The sequence below is a fragment of the Ambystoma mexicanum genome, chromosome 6q (genome assembly GCF_040938575.1).
Source record: "Ambystoma mexicanum isolate Mex_15411 chromosome 6q, UKY_AmexF1_1, whole genome shotgun sequence".
Lineage (NCBI taxonomy): Eukaryota > Metazoa > Chordata > Amphibia > Caudata > Ambystomatidae > Ambystoma > Ambystoma mexicanum.
This window is the reverse complement of record NC_090937.1, coordinates 1,285,645,327-1,285,667,842: the sequence shown is the minus strand read 5'-3', so window position 1 is coordinate 1,285,667,842 and position 22,516 is coordinate 1,285,645,327. Positions and strand designations below refer to the sequence as shown.

The window sequence follows — 22,516 nt, the reverse complement described above, 5'->3', positions numbered from 1 at the left end:
AAGAAATAATAGCATGTGATAAGAAGATATGTATATGCAGAATGAAGAATAACATGATAACATGTCACCAAATTAGGTAGGAATGTACAAGCTAGACATGGCAGGAGATGGCACTTCATTGATAGAATGATACTTTTCACAAATGTATAACAACCACTATCCCGATACTCCCTGTTCTTGTGAAAAAGCCTATATAGAGAGTCTATCCTGTCTGACTCTGGGTTTATATGTTATAATGGGTATGCTATGACAGGTTGTTTCCTTACATTGCAACGGAAATAAACTAACTCTGTTATCTGTTGCAAACTGAAGTTGCACAATAGATTTTCCTCTTTGACTGCGCTTAGGCTCATATCCTGGCGTTGCCACCAGACATACAGTGATTCTGGACAAATCATCTCATCTAACTGCATAGTACTGTCTTCTGGTGGAATTGATAAGCATATCGCCTACTCTTTCATTTCATTTAGGCCTTCTGTGGGGAAGTGTTCCTAGATCACATGTCACCAACCTCTGTACCTATTTGACATAAACAATGTGTTATTTGATTTTTTATACAATTTCAAATGTTCCCCTGCACATGCATGAATAACAATCCCCAATGGGTATATTCAAAGCTTTAAAATACACCAATACAACCCAGATTAGAGATTTTAGGTGTCCTGCTCAACAGGCCCTGGCTTGGCTGACCTCTTTCCTCTCCAATCAACGCTCCCAGGTCCAACTTGGGTCCTTCCTCTCCTCTATCTCTGTCTCTACCTGTGGTGTTCCCCAGGGGTCTAACTAGGCTGGACTACTTCAACAGCCTCTTTCTAAATCTGCCTGCTTCTACTCTCGGCCCTCTGCAACTCATCCAGAACTGGACTGCGAGACTTGTCCTTGGCCTCAAGCCCAGGGATCGTATCTCTCCAGGATGGAAATATCTGCACTGGCTCCCAGTGGCTACGAGGATTAAGTTCAAAACCCTCTGCATTGTCCACAAGACCTTCTAGGGACTTGGGCATCAATACCTTCAACTCTCACTTCCCTTTCTAAATATCTTCCTACTTGAGCTCTTTGCTCATCCGCCTCCAACTCCCTCAGGGTCAGTCACTTCTCCAAGCAAAGAGTTGGTGGTAGATCTCTATCTTCAGCTGGGACCTCCCTCTGGAACAGCCTTCCTGCCTCCCTGAAACTTGTGGAGAACCACCTCCGGTTCCGGAAGCACCTCAAAACCTTCCTCTTTGCCTCTGCTTTCTCTCCCTCTCTCCCCTGCTAAAATCACTGAACCTGCACTGAATCTGCAACTGGCCACTCACCGATCTCGGTCGTTGGCCCTGCCACTCTTCCCTGCACTGCCTACCTGCACTACAGGACTGTCTCTGTATCCTGCAGCCCCTTCTCCCGGCACTTACCTTGCACTTGCCACCAGCTGGCCCTATTATTTATCTTGTATTCTACTAACCATGTACTGCACTCTCCTTGCACTTGCCACCAGCTGGCCCTATTACTTATCTTGTATTCTAATAACCATGTACTGCACTTCCCCTCTCCCCTTCCCCTTGCACTTTTCCCAGTCCCCCTACCCTTGCACTTGCGCGATCTGAATGACACCTGGCCTAGTAGGATCGTTGTCTGTTCTCCCCTTGTCCCCCCCGCCTGGTTGCGACTTGAAACACTTGTGTATAGGCGCGTTACAAATGCCATATCATATCATATCATATAATAACTGCTTCAGGGAGAACCTTAAAACACATTTGTTCAACTGATATTCTGCATCTGTGGAACTCCCTCCCCGAAAGCCTACCTGTCACCTTCCCCACACTTTTCTTCTTTCTGTAACCAGTGCCCAGATGCCTATGGGCTTTGTGCGCTGCTTTATAAATGTACAAATAGATAAAATAAATTAATTAACTTCTGCTCAAAGTCAGATTTATTTGGGTAAAATGAATAACGACTAACTTCTTTCAACCCAATTAAAACAGTGTCCAACACTAATAATAAAAATTAAATACAATGTTTACTGTGAGTTGAATAAAATAGTAAGGGTTCAACATAATACAACCACCGCCCACCCACACCCAGGTGGCAGGTGTGTGCCTATGTTTCCATGCTTAAATCCTCTCTATGAAGAAAGTCAGCATCCAACAGGAGGGGAATGCACTTACGTGCACTAATAGGTGCCCAGTACTGTGTTTCTGCTCTGGCTGTTAGGTGGAGGGGCAGGGACACATGTGTGTGGTTCACAGTCTTGGTGATAGTTCTGAAGGATGCCATGTACAGGTCTTGTGCTCTGGATGGTGGGGATGCTGGATACGAAGTAGGCTGTTTGTCCTCTTAGTCTTGGCAGTGTTGGGTCATTTGAATTTGTCCTTTTTTGGGCTTTTCCCTACATACTGTGACTCTATCAAACATATAATGACATTATTGTGGCAAGAAATGTCCCAACCACCTGTCAGTCTTTCTTCACTGGAAAGTCAATCACGTCATCACAACGAATCATAACCCTATCCCACCCAGGCATGGTCTACCCACCTTCACACTTCTCAATAAACACTACTAAATTACACACATCCAAAACACGCGTCACAACCTCCAATGCAATATAGCTGAGACACACATAAAATGTTGACCAGTAGTCCACATAATCTGATCCGTTTGACTGTCCCACCACCTTGACATTTTTTTACAGCACTCATTCTCTCACCTGATAACTATGGGTTGCTGCTAGTTATCTAGCCACACCTACCCACCTTCTGTGCAGGTTACAAATGCACAGACACATTTTAGAAATCCTCTCTTTGCCTCTCACATCTTTGACTATGGTCTTCAAAAGTCGTTCATCTGCACAGCGCTTCTTGGACACCCCAATGGCATATTATAGCAGTAGGCATACAGAGAGACAGACAGACATACAGACACAGGGTGTGGGCAACAGGTTTAGGGGTTACTGGAACAACATTAAAGGCTATAGTGCAAGGTTGTCACAAATAAAACGTATAGACACAACACTTACACATTACTTGGAGAGCAAGGGCAAATAGTTGCTATAAGTTCATGCATCTGCACCATCAGCATTCTCAACATGGATCTTGTAAGGCTGGCTGCCATAAAGTCATGCAGATGGGTAACACATAGTGGTGGAGGCTCTTCTTCAGCTATCTAGGCCAAGCAACCTGAGTTTACTTGGCAATAACAGTTTGCAACTGCCCATTGTTTTTTCCTGTACAGGTTGGCCTTTCACTCTGGGGTGCGAGGCAGAACTGAACTTGGTTTAAGGGATAGGCATACCACTGTTTTGATGAACTTCAAATGATGATTACTCCAATCATTTTGTTTAAAAAGTGGTGAGAAATTCACCACATTGCACTGAGATTTGCAACTCATTGTTCTGTTTATATTGCCATGAAATATTGACCGCCATCTTTCCAATGAAGTTGCATTGTAACAAAAAAAGACATGTGCGAATGCATTAATAACTGCATGGATGAACTTCATACTTAACAAGAGAGTCTCCTTGGTCATTGCCGCTGTGCTCTAGAAGCATATTTTGGGAAACCTTTTTATTAAAATGGTCACATGGTAGCGCACCAAGTGACTTAGCACGAGACCGCGACCCAGGCTCTGGCACAACATCCCATGTCAGGGGTATAAAATAAAACAACGACCAAACAATGACATATCGCTACATTCTCTTCAGCACTGAAAACATACACTTGTTTCTTGGCCCACCTAAAATTGTAACCACATGAGGGTCATGCAGTTGGTTTGTTGGGTGATAGGCGCTAAATACATATGTTTAAAACACCCAGCCAGTGGGAAATGGGCACTACACACATGTGACACAATGTATTAGTCCATTATCTCATGGTGGCGGGGCAGGAAAAGCCACACCCAGATACACCGTAGGCCATCGTACACCTGGGTATAGTCATTGACCCGCTTAAACTGAGAAAGCCGCACCCCAGTTACTCTGGGTGCCACATCAGCTTCAGTTTATTGGTAGTGAAGTTATTCTGGTGACTTGATGGTTAACAGGCTCACCTGATGTGGAATCTTCCTTGCTCCTCCGGCGGGAGTTCTTCTTGATGTGGCCGAGTCTTAGCCGTGTCTTTTTCACTCCCAGGTGGGAGACATTGATGTTTATGGCCAGGTGCCACGCGGGAACCTCTCAGATAGTGGTCCGGCCCGCACCACCTGCTTTCTCCCGCCCAGGCGAAAAGTACTTATTAACACCCCATCTTCTCTCCTCCAGGCAGGGATTAAAGAAGCAAACTTTAGGCAGCAGTAATGGGCCGATTGCATTCACTGCCCAAAGAAGGAGCGGCCGGGCAGCAACCCATGTCATCCTGAGGGCAGGCATCAGGCGTGGCTGCACCACGCACTGGCTAACTTTCAAGGAGGAGCTCAGTTTCATCCGACACTGGTGGAGGTTTCTCCGTGTCCTCACTTCCCAGGCGGGAGCAATTCAAATGAGTGAGGGAGGAGTTTCCTTCCTTGCTGCTGTGACAATGTAGACAGGGCATCTGACTTGGATGTGCCCCTTCAGGGATCTCCCTGGCAGGAGCCCGCTCAGACAGTGGTGCGGGCCGCACCACTGGCAGGCTTCCCTAGGTGGGAGTGGCAAATGTTTGGGGTAGGAGGCCCGCTGCAGGCAGTGGTTGTCTCTGATGAAGGGTAGATTAAAGGCGGCAGTCAAAGCCACGACAGGGTAGCAGACTTGCAGGCAAGCCCCGTCCAAGCTCCCCCAGGAAGGAGCCGTTGCAGGCAGTGGACTGGGCCATGCTAGGGGCAGGTTACCCCAGTAATTTGTTGCTTGTATGCCAGGGAGGAAGGTAGATCTCTGGTACACTGAGAAGGCTGGCATATCTGTTGCACACTATGGAGGTCAGCAGGTCAGATGCATGCCAGGGGCATCTCACACATCGGGGAGGCCAATGATGGGTGGGCCTCACTGGTCGCATTGTGCCATGCTCCAGCTCCAGGCAGGGGCAATCTTCATCTGGTGCCGGTGAGGCTGGCATCTTGGCAGACACCAAATCCAAATTATGGATGTTGTAAAAATGTATATCTTCAAATATATACATCTCCTATCGAATCTCGTATTCATCCTGCACAGATTATAATATTCTTTATCATCAACAGTTATAATACACGAAAAAATGTATCTCCGAATGATTAGGTACATGTTTACCACTGCCTTCGAGTCACAAGACTGGGGTGGATAGCCCCAGCTTGCCAGTCCCAAGCCGAGAAGTGAAAAATAACCCACACCACTTAGTCACAAGATTAGGGGAGGAGTTTTGATTTTAAAATACCTTGCAAACTGATAGATATGGGTTCATCATCATTAGTTGGGTAATCACTGGAAGGAGATTGTGGCTGGGAGAGTACATAGCTCAACTGTAGTGCTGGTGTTCCATGAAGACTGCAGAGATGATCCCCATTTGAATGCAGATGAGCAGTCTATACTGGCAGAGTGAGAAATTACAAAGAGTCCATGATGGTCTCCAAAAACAAGAAGCCCCATTTAAATTGTAAGTAGTCATCCCTAAAATTACTCCAGAGTACCCTATAGTCTATGGTACCTCCAGGGGAATAAGAGTGGCCTGGGATAAACAAAGCAATATAAGTTTTAACAGGGACACAGTGATAGTGCAAGATAACATGGCATTATGTTCTCTATTTGAAATTGAATGCAAATGAGATGCCATTTGCATAAAGTATACAATTTATTTTTGTGTTGAAAAGCACAGTTCAAAACTTGAAGCATTGTTTGCAACCGAAATGCACCTTAATTCTGTGGAATTATAACAAGTTAAAACAGAAGTTGTGTTGTTGATGCACTCGATTGCCTGACATAATATTATTTGTGATTTGTCACCTGTGGGAGACGTAGGCCGTCATTATGAGATTCCTGAAAAAATGTCAGCAATCCCAGCATGCCAGTAGTACTGTTACCAGCAGGCTGACCACTGGAATCCCTGTCATATTCAAGGTCTGCAGTGCATTATTTCCCCCCTGCCGTATTATATAAGTCATTTATAACACACATGTACACAAGTGTTTCGAAAACATTATTACCGTCATACCAAAATTACTGGCAAAGACAATAAATTGCCAATGTTTCAAGCAGGAACAATTATACCAGACTGCCACCATCACCAGTGCCAGTATTTTTGAAAAACACTATCCACTCAAAATCAGCCACTTCCTGCTGCCATTCACCCCGTCCAACACAGCAGACATGCCAGCAAGTGGCAAATGAAGAGTGCCAAAAGTCCGGCTATGCAATCCACGTTTTAAGGAGCCCGAACTGACTGCCCTCTCTGAAAATGTGGTGGCAAATGCAGAGGCACTTATTGAGGCTGGCAATCGCCAACCAAGTCAAAAGACGGCCATCAGGCAGGAGGTGGCCAACAAGTTGACTGCAGTGGGGCCCATCCCACGCATGCCATGTGACTGCCACAAGCACTGGGACAACTTGCAGCTGTGGGTCAGGAACATCCTGGCCACCCAACAGATGGAATCTGCTACCACAGCAGAAGGGACGGTCCCACCCCTGACCTTGATGCCCTAGGATGAGAGGTGCAGCTGCATCCTGCACATGAGGGAGTCAGGGCAGCAGAGGCCAGAACCGAGACCCAAGGCAAACCCCATATAAATTCCAACTTTGTGTACACATAAATTAATCCCTAGGCTGAGAAAAACTAAAAGCACAAGGGAACAGGTCCAACACATGTCAGTCACAGCAAATAGGGCAATCTCGCCTACATGCCAGGGGTTGCGGCAGACAAAGCCTTTCACAAGCACCATAGATAAAATTCACTGTCCCACCATTGGACACATGATGAGTGCCCAAGTGTGCCAAGGGAGAACAGGACAGGAATCACAGGCCCACTACACACACAACAACAAACCACCTTGGCAGACCAACAGTCAATGTTCACTCCCACCACTCTCATGTAGAAGCACAAATCAGAGCAAACTGACCAAATAAACTAAACAGCATAACAAGAGGAGGACACACACAATGTAGCATGGGTTAAATGCAGTACGTCATCTGGCTAGGCACATGCAGGTGTGAAGGCCGCACCACCATCACCTCCTGCAGCCCAACCACCTCCACCTCCTGAAGTTCAACCCCCACCACCTGTCATGAGTGCAGCAGAGCCAGCCCAAACACCACCAACACCACCATCTGTCATGACTGCTGCACAGCTGGCCCAGCCACCACCACCTGTTGTGACGCCGTCACCACCACTGCCAGCAGCACCTCAGCTATTTCCAGTGGCCCACCCATCCCTCCTGTGGCCTACACTCTACCAATGCCACTCCAGCCACTGCCCTATCATGGCAGCTATAGCACGGAGGAGGAGTATGAGGATGAGCACACCATTATCTGACCCCATCATTTAGCTACACCACTCTGAACATTTGAATACAAATGAGATGCTATTTCCATAAAGTACAATGCATTTTTGTATTTAAAAGCACAGTTCGAAACTAACAGCATTGTTTGCAACTGAAACGCACTTTAATTCTGTAGAATTATAGCACGTTAAAACAGATGTTGTGTTGTTGATGCTGTCCATGTCTCAGTCATGAAGCTCTATTGCCTGACAAACATTATGAGTTACCAGGAAAAATGTCAGCAATTCCAGCGTACCGGTAGTACCGTTACCAGCAGGCTGACCACTGGAATCACTGGCATATTCAAGTTCTGCGGTGCGTTATTTCCCCCCTGCCTTATGATATAATAAGTCATTTATAACACACCTGAACACAAGTGTTTCGTAAACATTATTACCATCATGCCAGAATTACTGGCAAAAATAATACATTGACAGTGTTTCCGGTAGAAACAATGATACCGGTAGCCAGACTGCCAGAATCACCAGTGCCGGTATTTTTGAAAAACACAATCAACTCAAAATCAACCACTTCCTGCTGCTTCCACCCAGTCTGAGACATGCCAGCAAGTGGCAAATGAAGAGTGCCAGAGGTCCGTCTATGCAAGCCATGTTTTAAGGAGCCCGAACTGACTGCCCTCACTGACAATGTGGTGGCAATTGCAGAGGCACTACTTGGGACTGTCAATGGCCGGACCAGTCAGAAAACAGCCATCTGGCAGGAGGTGGCTAACAAGGTAACTGCAGTGGGGCCCATCCCACGCATGCCATGTGACTGCCACAAGTGCTGGGACAACTTGCGGCTGTGGTTCAGGAACATCCTGGCCAACCAACAGATAGATCTGCTACCAAAGTAGGAGGGACGGTCCCACCCCTGACCTTGAGGCCCTTGGAGGAGATGTGCAGATGCATCCTGCACATGGAGGGCATTGAAGGAGTCGGGGCAGCAGAGGCCAGAACCGGGACTCAATGTGATGGTGGTAAGTACAACAAACCCCATATAAATGCCAATTTTGTGTACACATAAATGAATCCCCAGGCTGAGAAACACTAAAAGGGCAAGGGAACAGGTCCAACACGTGTCAGTCACAGCGAATGGAGCAATCTCACCCACATGCCAGGAGTTGTGGGCAGACAAAGTCATGCACAAGCACCATAGACAAAATGCACTGTCCCACCATTGGACACATGAGTGCCCAAGTGTGCCATGGGAGAACCGGACAGGAATCATAGGCCCACTACACACTCAACAACAAGCCACCTTGGCAGACCAACAGTCAATGTGCACTTCCACCAAACACATGTAGAAGAGCATATCGACCAAATAAACTAAACAGCATGACAAGAGCAGGACACACACACAATGTAGCATGAGTTTAATGCAGTATGTCATCTGGCTAGGCACATGCAGGTGTGAAGGCTGCACCACCAACACCTCCTGCAGCCCAACCACCTCCACAATCATGGCAGGTATATCACAGAGGAGGAGGAGTATGAGGATGAGCACACCCTTATCTGACCCCATCGTTTAGTCCAGCCACTCTGAACAGCCCCCCTCCACCTCCCATGCCCAACATCTGGGACATGGTTGTGCGGATACGTGCTATGGAGGGCCGTCATAGGGCAATGGATGAAATGGTACAGCGATAGCTGAATGAGCTGCAGCTCCTGTGGGAGTGCATTCAGACCGGCAGCCACAGGAGCACACAAGCCCAGGAAAGCCCCTCTGCATCCCTTGTCATTTATGCCCAAACCGTCAGGGATGGAAATGAGGGGGTCTCAGCAATGGCTGAGTCCCTCTCCCACACCCTACAGGTCGCTCTGGAGGACATGAGGGCTCAGGGGTCTGACCCACTCCCAACCGTCACCACCACAGGGAGCTCACAGCAGGGTTGACCGAGGTGCCACTCCCAACGAATAGCAACCACACCTGGGCCATGCAAGGGCCCTGTGGCCAAAAGGGAGAGAAAAAGACTCCTGGAGTGACACTTTCGTGTTTGACACTGTGACATTTGGGTGTTTTGGGTGTGTGGGGAGGGGTAGGGGCTGTGGGGACAGGGTGTATGGGGCAGGGGTATGAGGACAGGGTGTGTGGGGAGTTAGGAGTGGGTACAGGGTGTGTGAGGAGGGGAAAGGGCGCACAGGGTGTTGTAGTTGCAATTGATTATAGTTTACACTTGAAGCAATGTGTGGACATTCCTTATTTTGGTGCAAGTATTTATTGTGTGCCCACATCATATGCAGCAAGGTGCAAGGGAAGTGCAGAGTAAAAGGGGTACCCAGAAACATTTATTGATGAGATGTTGATGGGCCATGCACCCATTCCTGGCCTCCATGCACATGTGCCTGGGTCTGGCTGGCGCTGAATCATCATCACCATCATCTTCATCCTCTGGTGAGGAATATCCAGCTCTGGGCGCAGGGGTATGTTGCATCTGACGCAGATGGTATGCAACATTGCACAGGCAAGGACTATCTGCCCCAACTTCTCTGACCTGTACATGAGTGCACCCCTAGACCTGTGTAGGCATCTGAAACATGCCTTTAAGAGCCTGAAGGTCCCTTGATTGTCAACCTGGTCCTCAGAAGCGCCCTGTTGTATGCCATGCCCTCATTCATCTGGGGATTCCTCAGAGGGGTCATCAGCCATGGAAGCAGCAGGTATTCTGAGTCACCTGCAAGGGGTAAGGACACAAGGGCAGCCTTATCTTTGATGTATCAGAACTGTGTGAATTAGCCATATATTACACTTAGCCTGTATGTGTAGGTTAGCCATGTCATGCATCTGGTCTAATGTTATAGCTGTGCCTCATGCTCCCTGCTGCTCCCTGAGGCAGGCACTGTGTGTATCGTGCTGGGCTCTGTTCCTTGAGATGGATTGATGGGTTTAGGTAATGTATTGCCACTAACTGACCCTAGTGGAAACTCACATTTCTGCATGCACACCCTAAATGTTTGCACTGAACACAACCATGTCTCTACCGCACCACTGGCTGCCTGCACTTCATGACACCTGACATGGGAACCAACCATGCACAATCATCCATCAATACCACATGACGACTACCAAGCAGAAAAAGCCCCAACGTTCAGTCACCAGTTTCTCCAAAATCAAACTGCAAACAGCACATCAAAGCCCTCTTTTTCTTCTCCCTCTCAATCCTACTAACAATCTACCCAACACTTATTCCACTGCAGACCCACCAGAGCACCAAGAGACTTTGCAAGTGGCAACAGTGTGTGCTACAAGACCCCTTGACATTGACAGAAACTTGTGTGAATAATGATGCTTGGCAGAGGTGTTGACTGTGACAGTGGAATCTTAATGGTCAGTCTGTGTATGCATGCCCCATGTCGCACCAGGACATACATCTCATGTCGTAGGTGGCCTACGCAACTCATTCACTTGCATTGGAGTTTTGGTGGTGTTACATTTTGGTACCTATAGTGCATTGCATGTGTATGTCCTTTTGGGCTTCAAATGGCTTGATCAATCAGTGACACATCTCCAGTCGTATGCTACTCCTGTGTCGTTTGGCCTGTCAATTGAGGCATGTGCTGGTTGGTCCTGCATATGCAGGGTGCTTGCCAGACATGAATTTGTGACATTCCTCCCCCCTTTGTCTGTTACCCATGCTGCAATGTAGGTGTAAATGTACATGTACTCACCCAACATCCAGGTCCTTCGTCCCAGTGATGTGCCATATAATCTGGCAGTCCTGGGTTGATCCTGGGAACCGAGCACAGCAGTGCGTGATGGTCAGGTCGGCATCACAGGTCACTTGGACATTGAGGGAGTGGTACCGTTTCTGGTTCATTAAGACCTTCTATGAGGTGTGGGGGCACCAGCTCTACGTGCATTCAGTCCAATGTTGCCAACACATTGGGCATGCCCACAATCGCACAGTAGCAGGCCTTGGAGGTGTTTATCTGTGCCTTGGTGGTTGGAAGTGTGATGTGCTGGCCCACATATCGGAAGAGGGCCTCCAGTACCTGCACCATCACTCTGGAGATGGCAGGATGCGGAATGCCATCCAGATGGCTCACAGAGTGCTGGAACGTGCCAGTGCCCAGGAGGTGTAGGTCCAACAGCAGCTTCAAAAGTGGTGGTATGGCTGTCCTGATGCCAATCCTGCTCCCATTGTCAATCTTGATAATGGTCAGGAGGTCATTAATGGTCCCCCTGTTTAGGCAGTACAGGCTGTGTATCTGGCTGTCCGTGAGGGCTCATTGAGTGGCCCTTGTGCCAGGTATCATGGCATGCCTCTGCCTCACTACCTAAATCACCTGTATCCCCATCCTCAACCTCCTCCTCCTTCTTCTTGTGGGGTTTAATCAAATGCCCAAACTGAAAAAATGACCTGCCAACCTTAACAAGAAAAACCTTCACACTAACAATGGGCCTATTAAAGCAGATTACTGGGTTTCTGCAAGTAAAACAAGGAATAGCTATTTGAATGGCAAAGCATTTGAAATCAAAAGGCCTATCTTGCATTACAAAAGGAAAGGTCGAACTGAAAATCAACCTTTAAGTCAAATGTGAAGAAGAAATTCAAAGGCCCCTTTTACATGATATGCAGGATTTTCAACCATTGAAACTAAAACGGCTTCACATGTGCATGTTGCAGTCATTAAAGCAAGAAATTAGAAAAGTAATGTTGCCCTTGTAAAATAAAGATATCATGGAAAAGACTGGGTGTGTGTCGACAAGATGCCAGGAATCTTATGCTATTATGATAATATGCTTCACATGTAAAATATTTTTAGTTGTCGGGCAGAATTCACAAATGAGGCACCACTGCAGGCATGTTGGCCTTCTGGTCTGGAAAGGGGATCGCTTTGAAGCTAATGCATACCAGCTATTTACAACTGTAGTAAAGGGACTACCAGCCCTGAATGGGGAAAAATACAATGAAATTCTTAGTTAGATCAGAATTGTGGTAAACTTTAGATAACAGGACGAAGTGACAGATAGCAGTATGGCCTAGTAGCATTACAGGGCAGAGGTGAACAGTCTGTTGCTTGATAAGGATCTCCTCAACCCATCAAAGTTTAAGAACAAAGAGACTAATGGCTTTTACTGCACCTTAGAAAAACATTCAGCCCAGAAGGCTCTGGTTACATGCTTGCAGAGAAATGAGAGCTGTGATGTGAAATTAAATGTTATATACATTAATGATGCAGACATATACTTACATTGGACATGTGATTTTATTCAGCAATGGATGAATGGTTATAGTTACAGACTTGTGGAGGATTTTATGTTAAAGATAATTTCAAGGCTCCGTTGAAATAAAAATGTGGTTTATGGTATTTTAATAGCATGCAAAAATGTGTTCATGGATGCTCTGAAAATGTCCCAAATGTAATAATTAGCGAGCTGATGGAGGGTAACATTAGGTATCTGGAGGTTAAATTGCATGTTCATAACTATTATACTTTTGATGAAACAGCAAAAAATTGCCATATGCATGGAAAATAATGTGCTGAAATGAAAGTAAGTTTTATTGATCCATCTTAAGGAAAGGAATATTCATATATATATATCATGGAAGTTATTAGGAAATTATGATGTTTTGCCATGCAGCTACTTTCTGGCTCATATGGACATAGAAAAACAAATGTGAATTTCAAATGGGAGTTGCTATATTGATATTCTAGACTCCTGAACCAATCCTTAGACAAGGGATGGGCTTGGGGGTTGGAGAGAAATGTGAATATACAATCCTTATTTCGAGATCATAAGTTAGCACCCCCAATGTTGGGAGGGGCTTTGAGGGTACCTAGGTATTGTACCATGGAAAAGGGAGAGAAATGCTAAAAATTACCAATGGGAGAGCTGCTAATTACCAAGGTAGGCCCACTGTGACTGTCCGTGCCAAGGAGGGCTCTCCCACTTGGGTGCTCCTCTGCATCTCCACATGGAACAACAGCCAGGCATGCAGCCTGTCACCCAGTGAGCTTGGGCCTCTGCAGCCTCACGCAACCTTCAGAATACCCGTAAGTGATGTCTGAACATTGTCACTTCCCACTAACCACAAGGACTATTGAACCAAGGTGTTTCTGCAACTCTCTGCATTGCGTGCCTTACTTAATCGAACTCATTCCATCTGTCATCACATTCTGGGTCACTTTTTTGCAATTTCAAAGCCTGGTGTTTTTTTTTATCATCCTTGCACCCTTTTTCTGCACTGCATTGTGTCTCTTTTTTGTAAATTTCGAATCCTGTTTTTTTTTTAACATCCTTGCACTCATCTGCAGTACTAAAGTATTCCCTGTACACCTGCTCTCTTGTTTGCCTTGCCTACTGGGGCAACTGGTGAGCTTGTGCCCTTCACTCTCTTCTTCCAAATATCTGTCACTGCCCCATGGCACTCACCACCTCCCCTCCTATCTTTAACTATAACACTATCTCCTATCCTTCCTCCCTCTCTCATGAAGTCTGGAAGAAAAAAGCTCAAAAAAGTCATTGTGACCACGAACCCTGGCCTACCTATCGCAGACACTTATGTCAGCGCAACATCCAGACAGGTCTTCACTGATATCCTTTTTTCTGTTTCCTCTCCTGATCTATGGACTCTTCACCTCATCTCTACTACCTCTCCTCTCTTCTCCTCACCTATTAATGGTGGCACTAAATGGGAAGTCCTCTTGGCAGGTTTCGCCAAATCCAAGTGTATCATTAATGTCTATCACACTGGCACAATCCCTGTTCAGGGTCCACAAGACAACCTCCTCCTCTTTGACTGGAATCTGCCATCCCTCATTAACTTCCTTTCCATACCTGCTACTCCCTCCTGCACTCTCTCGGTCCACCTCTCCGGATGGTGTACCACGCCCCTGTACCTCTCCCCAGAAAACCTTCAAGGGTGTAGACCTCTTGAATCTAGCCAGGCATAATGCTCGTTCTGCCATGAAACACTCTGCCAACATCTGCCTCCTCCTTGAACACGTTGACCTAGACAGCCTTGCTCTTACCGAGACGTAGTTCAATGCCAGTTCAGTCATTGCTTTTGAATCCCTTCTCCCTGATGGCTATAAAATCATCTCCTAGCCTCATCCTAACTGTGCTGGCAGTGGGGCTGCTCTGATCTTCCCTGAGTGGGTCCCTTCATCCCTCATAGCCACCCAGCCTTACACTTCCTTCGAGAGCTTGGTTTGCAAGATGGTCATCTCTCCCACCTCCTCTCTGACCATTGACACTATCTACATGCCACCTGGCTCTACCACCCTGTTCCTCTCTGAATGGGCCAATTTCTCCTCCTCTCACCTCTGAACCACCTCTAAAACTCCTTCTCGTAGGTGATTTCAATATCCACCTTGACTCCTCAATCACGGCATCCACTCTCTTCCGTGACGTTTGCTCCTCACTCTCCCTCTCCGTTCTCCCTTCTGGCCTGCATCTCTGATGCATCTAACAACAAGACTAAACTCTTTAAAATCTGCAGGGAATTAGCCAAGCCTTCTACAGTCTCCGCCTCACCTCTTCCCTCCAAGGCCCTCTGGAATGCACTGGCCACACACTTCACTAAAAAACTCAGGACATCCTGAGCACCCTTGTGTCCATCTCCCCACCTCTGCCCTCACCCCCTGCCTCCTATGGCCTCCCACCCTCCCTCTGCCTTTCTCTCCTCCTTCTCTCCTATCACACTTGATGAGGTCACCAGAGTTGTCCGCTCCATGAAGGTCTACTCCAAGCAGGTCTCCCCCTGCTCCTCCAGAACCATTAAGGACTAAATTGGCTCACTTGCCCTTGCACTTGCTGATTTCTGCAACCACTCTTTTGCTACTGGATCTTTACCATCCTCCCTCAGGCATTCCCTTGTGTGAACCCCTTCTGAAAAAACCTTCTTCAGACCTGTCTTGTCCAGCAAACTACCCCATATCTATCACCCCCTTCCTTGGGAAACTCTTGGAGAAGCTGGTCTTCCCCCAACTGACCCCTAATTGGACTGCAGCTCCCTCCTTTTCCCCTTCACTCTGCCCATCCCCTAAGGGCTCTGCCCCTTCTCCTTCAGCTAAAGCCAGAAACCTTGGAGTCATCTTTGACTTCTCTCTTTCCTTCCTCCCTCACATTCAGGACCTTGCTAAGAAGTCCCACTTTTAACTCCACCTCCTCAAAAGAATTCTTCCTTTCCTCACTTTCCCCTAGAAGCTGAATGTCTCAAGAGCTCTGGTTCTCTCTAGGTTAGACTACTGCAACAGCCTTTTCCTTAATCTACCCTCTTCTTCTCTATTATCCCTCCAGCTAATCCAGAATAGGGTTGCAAGTCTTATCCTTGGCCTCGAGCCCAGGGACTGCATCCTTCCAAACCCCAAAAATTCTCCACTAGCTCCTGATTTCTGCAGGGATCAAATTCAAATCTCTCTGCATCACCTACAAGGCTGTCTGGGGCCAGGGACCACGCTGTCTACAACTTGCTCTCACTAAATACTCCCCCTCCAGATCTTTACGTTCCTCTGGCAACAACTCTCTGTGTGTCAAGCGCTTCACTAAACAGCGAGCTGGTGGCCGACTTCATTCCTCAGCAATCTCCTCACTATGGAACGGCCTCCCCCTTCCGCTTCGTCTTGAGCCGGATCTCCTCAAATTCCAGAAGCTCCTCAAAACATTCCTTTTCATCTCCTCCTTCTTTTCCTCACTCCTCTGCTAAACCCCAGAGTTGCTGAGATTGGTTACCAGGGCCCTTATGTTTTCTCCTGGGGCCTGGCCTCCCACATCCAATCGTCCACAGCCTCTGCCCGCTCCCAGCACTTGTCTTGGCACCCTCTGGCCAATGTCACCACAGGCCTGCGGTTATTTATTGGCAGCTAGCCACTCCACCTAGGCACTTACACCTGCTCACACACCAGCACTTCCAATTTGATACACCTAGCACTTACCCCCACTCCCTCATCCCTTCTCTCTCTGCACTTGCACATTCTGAATTCTCACAAGGCCTAGTAGGTCTGCCTCTATCCTTCATTGTTATATTTGTTTTTCATTCCCATGTTCCCTCCCTGCTGCCCTGTGGATGGAAACTTTGAACCACAATTTACTTGATGTATAAGTGCCTTACAAATGAACACTAAATAAATATATAAATAAATAATAAACAAAGGAGATCTACTGAAATTTCATCTGGGGGAAATACTGCAAGAGTGGTAGAGATTTCTATTTCTGGGGAGCCTAGAAAGCAGAGGCTGGGATTCCTCACTGGAGCCAGAGAGAGAGAGAAGTGCTACGGGATGCAATTGACTGAAGTGCTGGCTAGAATCCTGTTTTTACCTACAAGTGAACTTTCAGCTCAGTCCCTGAGTGTTAAGCCCAAATGTAAGTAGATTGTCTAACAAAAGGTCAGCATGTGGCTCTATTTAATTAACACATTCCCTTTCATTGGTGGGTTCTTTTCCATTAGTGGGTGAGTGGGGCAAACTGTGTAGATCCTTAGCATATTTGACTGAATATTAATATCATTAATTCCCTTTTAGCAAAACACCCTGGGGTGATTTTTTTAACATCCGAAATTAACAAAGCTTATTCCCAGTGTACGCTAAACACTATAGCCTGTAATGTAATTGGGTAATCCAATTGTTCCTGTTAACCCTGATTTTATGGAAGAGGGGTGTCCTTGTCCCTAAACTTAAATCCATAAACTGTCTACATTCCCCAATATGGGCCTTTAAGTGAAGGTGGGGTCAGAAAAACAAAATTCCTAATCATCCCCATTTTTTCTGTCCAACTACCCCAACATGGGCCTTTCCGTGAGAAGGGTCTGAAGAAACAAACTTCAAAATTGTCCGCACTCCCTAGACCTAGCATTTGAATAGAAGGGTGCTGCATGTAATTGATCCTTAGGTTTTTGGGGCTGGGGGAGAAGTGCTTTGCAAAAGTGAGACCTCATGTATCCTGTTAGGTAAGATGTTCATTTTAGTGCTAACTCTCCCTCACTTGTGAAACTCCCAGAACCTTTTGCTGGATTTATGGATTATTTTCTCTTGTTCCCCAGTGAGTGGGAAACTTGTTGCCCATTCACCCTTTCTTTTATACTTTTTGCGCATGTGATTTTTTTGACTCTCCATCGTGTACTTTTGATTTGATTGTTTTGACAACTTTTTGGCATCTTTATTGCTGCAGCGCACAGTACCTTCTGTGCAGTGTTGCTGGGTTGCCCTATTTTTCTGGCTTACTTTGTGTGAACAAGTGTTCCCAATGGTGGATAGGATATTGTTATCCTCTCTATATTTTATTTTCTAAGACCAGCACACCCCACCTTACCTGAGTGCTGGGGAGATACAGTGTATCCCCTTTCTCACTACATCTGTAACATTTCTGTTACAGTGACAAGCTTAACCTAAATGGCTGGTGGCAGTGAACTTTTTTTACCAATTTGGTGCAACTTACTTGCATTCTTTTTCTACAGCAGTAGTAAGGCACCCATGGGTGCACATTTTTCATTTGCTTGTCCTTTCCTTGTCCTTCCCGTAACCTCCAGGGTGTGAAAGTCCTTTGTGCAAGTTTTGTCTTCTGCGAGAGACCTTGAGCAAGCCCGCCGAGGCTCCAGAGTGTCTGAGAAGACAGGAACCGATGGAGGAGTCCAAAACTCTACAGTCCTTTGTCTTCCAGCTTGCCTACTTGGAACCAGTTTCAACTGGGACGTTGGCTGTCCGGAAAGAACTGAGGGTAAAGGAGACCAAGGCTAGTTAGCCTGCGGTGTGGGCTGCACACCCTTGATACCCACCTGAGGTTACTTATATTATTCCAATTCTTGTGGTAACTATAAGTGAATAATTGCATTCAATTCCTTTTAAATTTCAAAGGATTGTAATATTTTAATATCACAGTAGTTCAAAGGGTATCCACATTTTTCTTTATCAAAATGCAACTGTTTGGCCATTGCATTTTGGACTATCTTCCTTCATCATGGCTTAGTCTGATACCATTTATTGTGTACACATCATATTCCAATTGTATTTCAAAAGCACAAACATACAAATGAAGCATTGTCATATTATTTGTCATGTTAATCATGTCATATCATCAAACAGGATACCCACATGGTAAAACATCTAACACATAATGAAACAACATGTAAAAAACCAAATGAGATAAGGCGTTGTTAGCTAATTTGTTGTTACAACCACACATGCAAAGCAACATTGATAAGTATTTCATGCACATCATTATCTTAATTGGGCTGCAGATATTGTCTGTGGGCCACTGTCTGCTAATGTTCTGGCTATTCAATGACTGTGATTGTTCCGTAAAACTGCACACTGTGCGTTTATCTAGTATTATTATGAACATTACAGTCACCTTCTAACAGTATAACACACTCTGTATAATTATTAAAGTGCTCTGTATGGTTAGCTTCTATGGTGAGAGTAACGGTTGTGAAAGGGTGTTGTTCCGCGCGTACATTACTGTTTTCTGTGCTCTGCGTGATTCAACTATGGTGAGGCCATGTATAGTTGTCTCAGTCACTCTCTGACCTGACTGGTGAAAGCTGTTCGCATACTTTGTAACGCAATGCGCTCTTTGATTGACCCTGGAAGCAACACGATCACTACGTTAAAAATGCAGATTTGAGATGCTATATCTCTAAGTGTAAGGAGCCTACGTTCTAATATGCGTACCTTCTGATGGATGGTCTATGATTCATGAGCATTAATGTTGTGATCGTTCCTAATGTAAAGTTGTTACCTGTCGTCATGGCAATGGTGCCTGACAAGATGGCAGTCATGATCAGAAACTAACGAGAAACTGAAGAGATATCCAGAGAGCAAAACACTATTACTTGCAAAAGTATCAAATTATTTTATTTATCATGATACAAAAATTTGAAAAAGTCAATTAATGGCATTCTACTTTGTAAAGCATCAATAAATCACGTAACACGACAGCATAGATGAACAAATTACTGTGACTAAAATACATCCATCTCAACAAACATTCATAGTGCAGCATCCAAACCATACATCATACATAGTGACATTCAACCAACCAACAATGGCTAAAAAAGTGACTGAATTAATTAACATTATTTGCCAATTGGGAGTGGGACAAACATTCATCACATCCCATTTGATTATTTTAATGTTTACAAATATATTGAACAAACAGCAATAGAATTCATTAAAAACAATCTATCACAAGGGCGGATCTGAGAGGAAAAGTGTTATGTAGATCACATCCCTAAAAGAATAAACTCAACCGGTTTCGACGTAGAGTGTGAAGTAAACAACGTCTTCATCAGGAGATACAAAGCGAGAAGCTGCAGGAAAAGAGCATTACTACATAAATATGCGGCAGTGTCCCATCTCATGAACTAAACTCAACAGTAGATTGTATATAGCCACCATGTGCCACCTGTTACGAACCAATAAAACTAAACATTTTTGCTGGGGAAGTATACCTAAATGAGGACAACCCCAGAAGCAGGGTTTTATTTAGAAAAGCCAGAGGCGAAGCACCGACCCTGAGAGTGTGAAAAATATTAATATTAAAATTAAAAACAAAAATAAGGTGCACCATAGGGGCCAAAAAGGTCGAAATAGCCCAAGCAGGAATCCACTAGACACCCCCACATGCGACATAAAAATATCATGGCTAAATAAATGCAATTTGCTGAACTGAACAAACCTTATATAAGTAGCCATTAATATGCAAATTGCAAAAGATGGATCGTATGCTGGAATCGTATCGCCAATGGAGCTGTGACTAGTGGGAAATGAAAGATTGATTGAAGCACACATAAGGTAAAAAAGTGACTACAGCAACCAAAGGAATCATATGAGAGCGGTCAATTGTTACCTGTAATTAACATGACACTGCTCTCAGTAGCCCCCTTCAGAGATTATGGTACGGTGGCTTTCTAGATGGTGATGCAGCGAAGCAAGTCGTGTCAGCAGATGTACGCCCAGTGTACTATCAAACAAAAAATGATATTAGCCTAAACCGCATACGACAAAATCAAACTAAAGACTTCCCAATAGAGTCATATACAATTAAAAAAGTTTAAAAAGTGGCTACTAATTGAAAAAATTAGCTAGCTACTGGCAGAAGTCTGACAGACGAACTGTATACACAGACTTAAGTATGTAAATAAGGAGTGTCTATGATACTGCAGGCTAAGTAAAGCACGAGTCTTCATATACAACTGCAGCCGAACTTGTATATTCATACAGACGACAAAACTACGTCTCAGAACAAGGATTGTACAATACTAAAGCGGCAGTGTGAAGAGCGGCAGATCATATTCGTGCTTACTTAAAGTTAACACCCGGAGTGGCGTGGGCGGCTGGAGTTAATAAGCACAGCCTAGCCGTAAATCTCAATGACCATGCTACATCGGCCGTGTGCCAGCAGCCGACTGAAGCCGTCGCTGCTGTGGACGTAAATCACGTGGAAGGTCACGTGTCCTCAGGGGGAACGTGTTGCGTATGCGTGACGCACCCAAAACACGCCCAATTTAAAAAAACAACAACCAAGGTGCCGTATCCCAGACAGGCGGTGTTAGCCAGTACAGCGGACCGCCAGATACCACTGTAGTGCGTAGGAAAAAACTTGCATTGCAAAATAGAGTGTGCAAGAGTAATTTGAAATGGCCTCATGACCATAAAGGCCATGATGTGAATGAGATTCGTCCAGGTACAGGGCTCAAAATAAATGAAAGAGACAGGGTGCCCAGTATGACCCAACGAAAAAATAATAAATAAAATGTAGGACTCCTGAGTTGGAATAGACTCCAGCAGATGGACCCAATTGACTCTAAACAAGAAGGAACTGTGTGAATCATAGAGGTGACATAGAACTAGAGTAGAAACTATGTACACCATACGATATCTGTACAAGGAAATTATCTATCTGCTATTGAACTCCCATGTTTCCATGGAGTTCAGGCCTTTGTGGAGGGTGCCTAAATTAAAAATCCACATTTGTTCTTTGTAGGCCAATTTGTTGGTAGTTTGCACATGGCCACTTGCTGTGATTTTTTCGATGCAAAACCATCTTAGTGAATCTGCATCATGCCCCATCTCGAAAAAATGGGAGACCAGGGGGGCAGTAAAACAACGCATCCTGATCTTGGAACGATGTTCATTGATGCGCACATGTACCTCCCTGGAAGTCTTACCTATGTAAAACAGGTTACATGGGCACTGAATGGCATACACAACATTCTTGCTTTTACAAGTGGTGAATGTACGCAAGTCCCATCTTCTGCCTGCATTCTCAAAGTGTGTAATTTTTTGGGAAAATCTGCAGGCCATACAAGAAGTACAAGGGTAATGACCTACCAGAGGTTGAAGGTTAACATCCCTAACCACGTTACCTTGTAATGGTAACCTGTTGGCTCTCGTGAGTTTCTGCGCCAGGCTCTTGCCCTTTTTGAAGGCAAAAAGAGGTTTGTGCAAGTTAATCTCAGCAGAATTCAGAATTCTCCAATTTTTAAGGATGATCCTCTTAATGGACTCACTGAATTTGTAGAATGTAGAAACACAGACAATTTGTTCTCTCTCTTTGTTTTTGGGGCGTACACTAAGTAGGGCATACCGGTTGGTATACCGCGCTCTTTTTCTGGAATGTTTGATTAATTTTTTGGGGTACCCCCGAAGTAACAATCTGGCTTGTAGTACATCTGCATGTTTGTTAAAATTGGAAATATTAGTGCAATTACGTCGTAACCGTAAAAACATACCATACGGTAAATTCCGCAGTAGGCTTTTTGGGTGTTGGCTCTTGAATTGCAAAGTTGTATTGCGTTCTGTAGGTTTTCTATATAATTCTGTTTGTAAGCATCCTTCATCCACAAAAATGGATAAATCAAGGAACGCAATCCTAGAAGTAGAAAATTCAAAAGTGAATTTAAGATTGGGATCTACCTGATTCAGCCAAACCATAAATGTATTCAATGTAGCAGAGTCGCCCTCCCACAGCATTAAGATGTCGTCTATGTAGCGGCGATACAACTTAATATGTTTGACAAAGGGGTTGGTGACGCTGAGCACATGATTTTCTTCAAACAAAAACATGAAAATGATGGCCAAGTTAGGAGCAAAAGTGCAACCCATCGCTGTGCCCTTAGTTTGCAAAAAGTAAGCATCCTTAAACTTAAAAAAACTGTTGGACAGCACTAATTCAACAC

At 45.3% G+C, this 22,516-nt stretch overlaps 1 pseudogene; it reads right to left on the bottom strand.

Moving 5' to 3' along the window:
• LOC138515330 (large ribosomal subunit protein uL10-like) overlaps positions 1-11,209 on the bottom strand; it is a 71,484-nt pseudogene extending 60,275 nt beyond the window's left edge.
• Between the last annotated feature and the right edge of the window lie 11,307 nt (positions 11,210-22,516).